This window comes from Oncorhynchus keta, chromosome 24 (genome assembly GCF_023373465.1).
Source record: "Oncorhynchus keta strain PuntledgeMale-10-30-2019 chromosome 24, Oket_V2, whole genome shotgun sequence".
Classification (NCBI taxonomy): Eukaryota; Metazoa; Chordata; class Actinopteri; order Salmoniformes; family Salmonidae; genus Oncorhynchus; species Oncorhynchus keta.
Genome location: NC_068444.1, coordinates 42,704,923 through 42,710,922, shown reverse-complemented (window position 1 = coordinate 42,710,922; position 6,000 = coordinate 42,704,923).

Sequence of the window (6,000 nt, the reverse complement as noted above, 5' to 3'; positions counted from 1 at the left end):
TTTTGTTTAATATAAATCAAATGCTTGAATGAATGGATGATATATATCGAAGAACACTAGAGGTCATAGGGCAATTATCAGATCAAATGTGAGGACACAACAGTTAATCTGATACAAGACTATCAATATCACAGACCTGCTTTGCCCTAACGAAAAATGCAACAACAACTTACAAATATGTAAATGTATTATAATCCACATAATAATCAAATCAACCTTATAATAGGTCATGATTTATATATTTCCAAAAGAAAGATGCATTTACAGTATTTGTTCATCAACATCTTTGTTTTTGTTGATAAAATAATGATAAAAGACTCTTTCAAAATGCAGATGTTTATTTCAACTACATCTCAACTACATTTTAGCTTCACTTCCCCCCAGCTCCACGACCACGGGTAAAACCTTGCTGAGATGATCAATGTATTTGTTGCATTGTTGTATTGTCAGTTTCTCACACCTAAACATCTTGATGGCACCAGTTCATCTTTGCTTGTTGGCTGCATGTTATGGATGCATGTTTTCAGTTGATGCCAAACAAGTTTGATTGGGTTTAAATCAGGAGACCTACAAAAATATTTCAAGATGTACTGTAGGTCTCTTGTAGGCGAGGTGAGTCTCACTAGTGTTGAGTAATGTGCTGTTGTAGGTTTACTTACTCTGCTGGAGTCTTGACCCAGTTTATGCCCTCATTTGCAATGCAAACCCAGGCGGCAGTGTGTTTTAAGTCACTGTCTGCATTTGAGAGAGATCGCTCATCATCATAGCTACAGTATGTGCAACAGCCTAATCAAAGTGAGGACATGGGAGGTCTGCTGTATACTTATGGTCTATTGTAACCTGGAGTCACACCTTTCCAGTACTCCCTCACCCCACCCTAAACTCTGCCCTTAACACAGTTACCATTAAAAAATGATATATTTATCTCCGGAATGGACATAGTTTTCAGCAAGCCAGCTTCTTTCTATGGTGCAACACATTCCAGAGAATGTAGCCTAGGAGATTCAGCATTAGCAGAGAGTCAGGTGGAGAATGACGCGTTGAAGAGGGTGAGGGGACGAGATGATAGAGTCACAATCCGTGTCAGGTACACCTATGAGCTCTGGAACTCCACCTCCGACAGGCAGAGGCAACAATTGTGGCGGGTTCGTCGGGTCGTCTGTTCACCCTGACATTTCCATTCCTCTTCCTCTTCTGACACCAAAACTTGATGAACGGCTCACAACGAGTGGACACCGAATGCCAACTGGGATGGATCCAGGGACAAATTTGGCTTACCAGTGAACATCCTAGTGTTCATCATGAATGCTATGTCTCAGAAGTTTCTGTCTATGAGCGATGCAACCTGAAAAAGCATTAAAGACAGAGAAAGTCTGGACATAGCCTGCTCTCTCTTATTTAAGGAACCTGTTGGTTTTTGTCACACGGCACACTAGCCTAGTAAACATATGAACTTTGAAACTTTAAAAGTAAAAAAAAAAAAAAAAAAATCAATAATATATTTCTACCACTGTAGATGCTTTATTTTTAGAATACAGTTCAGTTTACGCTAGTGATGGACATTGGTCACAGTTCGCACATTGATGAGACATTTAAATTGGACAACAGCCAGCCAAAACCCTCATAACAGTTAATTGGTCATCAAAGCTAATTTGTATCTGGCCAATCAGATACAATGACAAATGTTTTTCACAAGTGTAGCAGATTGTAAACTCTGCAAACAACGATGCCACTATGAAAATGAGAATGGTAAATTACTATAATTAATACATTCATTCAATACTTTTGGAATACAAAAGAAGCCATCCCCCCATGATAGGCTATTAGCAGGACAATAAACACCCTTGTTCATGCATGGACGGACCAGTCATCAGCACTATCTGCAGTGCCTCTATTCAAATGAATCTCTTCTAACATGTGTCAGGTACACCTATGAGCTCCGGAACTCCCCCTCCGACAGGTGGAGGCAACAATCGTGGGGGGTTCGTCAGGTCGTCTGTTCACCCTTTGAGTGTTTCAGAAGTTTCTGTCCATGACTGATGCAACCCGAGAAAGCATTAAAGACAGGGTTAATGAGTACTTGAGTTCGCTGAGAAAGTCTGGGCTAAGCCTGCTCTCCCTTATCTAAGGCATACAGTATATGCAGACGACAGTAAACATCTCATTGTCCTGTTGGTTTTTGTCACACTGCACAGTAGCCTAATAAATATATGCATCTTGAATCAGTAAAAAATACTGTATATTTTTTCTACCACTGTAGATGCTGTGTTTTTATTTTGAGAATAAAGTTTTCGGTTTACAGTAGTGATGGACATTGGTCACAGTTCATGCATTGATGAGCTATTAAATTGGACAATAGCCAGCCGAAACCCTCATGATAGCTAATTTGTGATCAGCATGAATTTGTGTCTGGCCATCCAGACACAATGGCAAATGCAACAACAAATAATGTCAATTTATTATAATCAACATAATACTTAATTATACAAAAATAAAACAATTTATGTGTGTAAATACATTTGACCGTCATGCTAGTCGGTCTATAGAAGAATTAGCACAATTGTATGTCTCAACTGGTAATTGAAGCCCGCCTCCCATTCACCACTCAAGTGCGAGCTACAGTCTGTCAGCGAGTCACCCACCACTTTACAATGTGAGCTGGAGGGATTTGAAAACATGTTTTCAAACACTTGTTTTTCACAAGTGTAGTAGGTTGTGAACTCCGCAAACAACGTAATACATGAATTCAATATATTGGAATATAAACGAAGCCATCCACCCATAATGGGCTATTATTAGCAGGACAATAGACTCTTGCCAAGTTGAATTATATTTTTAGGGACTTGAGCTGTATTAATGGATGTGGAATAGATGTTTGCCAATGTTCAAACACTCTCCATACTACATCGGCCCAAACGCTCTCCATACAGTGCATTCAGAAAGTATTCAGACCCCTGGACCTTTTCCACATTTTGTTAAATTACAGACTTATTCTAAAATGGATCAAATAAAACAAAATCCTCAATCTATACACAATACCCCATAATGACAAACCAAAAACAGGTTTTAAACAGAAATACCTTATTTACATAAGTATTCGAACCTTTTGCTATGAGACTCAAAATTGAGCCCAGGTCCGTCCTGTTTCTATTGATCATCCTTGAGATGTCTCTACAACTTGATTGGAGTCCACCTGTGGTAAATTCAATTGATTGAACATGATTTGGAAAGGCACACACAGGTCAATATAAGGTTGAAAGTGCATGTCAGAGTAAAAACCAAGCCATGAGGTCTAAGCAATGGCACGTAGAGCATTGAGACATGGTGTGTCAAGGCACAGATCTGGGGAAGGGTACCAAATAATGTCTGCAGCATTGAAATTCCTCAAGAACACAGTGGCCTCCATCATTCTTCAATGGAAGAAGTTTGGAACCACAAAGACTCATCCTAGAGCTGGCCGTCCTGCCAACCTGAGCAATTGGGGGAGAAGGGCCTTGGTCAGGGAGGTGACAGAGCTCCAGAGTTCCTCTGTGGAGACAGGAGAACCTTCCAGAAGGACAACCATCTCTGCAGTGCTCCACCAATCAGGCCTTTATAGTAGAGTGGCCAGACGGAAGCCAATCCTCAGTAAAAAGGCACATGACAGTCCGCTTGGAGTTTGCCAAAAGGCACCTAAAGTCTCTCAGACCATGAGAAACAAGATTTTCTGGTCTGATGAAACCAAGATTGAACTATTTGGCCTGAATGCCAAGCGTCACATCTGGAGGAAACCTGGCACCATCCCTACAGTGAAGCATGGTGGTGGCAGCATCATGCTGGGGGATGTTTTTCAGTGGCAGGAACTGGGAGACTTGTCAGGATCGAGAGAAAGATGAACGGAGCAAAGTACAGAGAAATCCTTGATGAAAACCTGCTTCAGAGCACTCAGGACCTCAGACTGGGGTGAAGGTTTACCTTCCAACAGGACAACACCCCTAAGAACACAGCCAAGACAATGCAGAAGTGGCTTCAGGACAAGTCTCTGAATCTCCTTGAGTGGCCCGGCCAGAACCCGGACTTGATACCGATCAAACATCTCTGGAGAGACCTGAAAATAGCTGTGCAGCAACGATCCCCATCCAACCTGATAGAGGTTGAGAGGATCTGCAGAGAAGAATGGGAGAAACTCCCCAAATACAGGTGTGCCAAGCTTTTAGCCTCATACCCAAGAAGACTCGAGGCTGTAATCGCTGCCAGAGGTGCTTCAACAAAGTACTGAGTAAAGGGTCTGAATATTCATGTAAATGTGATATTTCAGTTTTACATTTTTATTTTCTTAGCAGCATTTTAGAAAAACTGTTTTTGCTTTGTCATTATGCAGTATTGTGCATAGATTTGAACCTAACAAAATGTGGGAAAAGAGGGGTCTGAATAGTTTCCATGTCAGCTCACATTATTGAATTACATTTACATTTACATTTAAGTCATTTAGCAGACACTCTTATCCAGAGCGACTTACAAATTGGTGCATTCACCTTATGACATCCAGTGGAACAGTCACTTTACAATAGTGCATCTAAATCTTAAAAGGGGGGGGGGGTGAGAAGGATTACTTATCCTATCCTAGGTATTCCTTAAAGAGGTGGGGTTTCAGGTGTCTCCGGAAGGTGGTGATTGACTCCGCTGTCCTGGCGTCGTGAGGGAGTTTGTTCCACCATTGGGGGGCCAGAGCAGCGAACAGTTTTTACTGGGCTGAGCGGGAACTGTACTTCCTCAGTGGTAGGGAGGCGAGCAGGCCAGAGGTGGATGAACGCAGTCTGCGCCCTTGTTTGGGTGTAGGGCCTGATCAGAGCCTGGAGGTACTGAGGTGCCGTTCCCCTCACAGCTCCGTAGGCAAGCACCATGGTCTTGTAGCGGATGCGAGCTTCAACTGGAAGCCAGTGGAGAGAGCGGAGGAGCGGGGTGACGTGAGAGAACTTGGGAAGGTTGAACACCAGACGAGCTGCGGCGTTCTGGATGAGTTGTAGGGGTTTAATGGCACAGGCAGGGAGCCCAGCCAACAGCAAGTTGCAGTAATCCAGACGGGAGATGACAAGTGCCTGGATTAGGACCTGCGCCGCTTCCTGTGTGAGGCAGGGTCGTACTCTGCGGATGTTGTAGAGCATGAACCTACAGGAACGGGCCACCGCCTTGATGTTAGTTGAGAACGACAGGGTGTTGTCCAGGATCACGCCAAGGTTCTTAACGCTCTGGGAGGAGGACACAATGGAGTTGTCAACCGTGATGGCGAGATCATGGAACGGGCAGTCCTTCCCCGGGAGGAAGAGCAGCTCCGTCTTGCCGAGGTTCAGCTTGAGGTGGTGATCCGTCATCCACACTGATATGTCTGCCAGACATGCAGAGATGTGATTCGCCACCAATTGAGTTGTTGTTGCATTGAATTACGTGGATTTATTTACTACTCACATCATGTGCTATGTCATACCAATGACCATGTTAATGGATCCTGTGGTGCAATCGGTTAGCGTATTGTGCTTATACACGAATATGCAGTAAATTGATGAAAGGGTTGTGAGTTCAAGCCTCACCACGAGTAAGTATTTTTCTCGAACCCTCTGCCTGTCTATTTCTTGTTCAGAAAAGGAGCATTAATTCAATACACTTAAGAGGAAGTTTCATAATTAATTGGTACGTCATTGAGATAACAGGTCAGAGTGCAGGCACAGCTAGGATTCAAATGTATAGTCTTCTGCATTACCAGCAATGCCTGACACATCAGCAATGCAGGATGGCAAGCCTGCTAGAAAATCCAAACGGTTGGCTGTTCGCGAAGTGAGTTGGTACTTCGGCAGGGAAAATAATCACCCAACTTGGGGCTCCAACCCACGACCCTGAGATTAAGAGTCTCATGCTCTACCAACTGAGCTAGCCAGGTACCTCAATGGTAATATTGTATTGGTCCGAATAAAGTACAGCTCCGTTTGTGCAAAATATGGTGATCAGTGAGAATGTTGTTAGTGG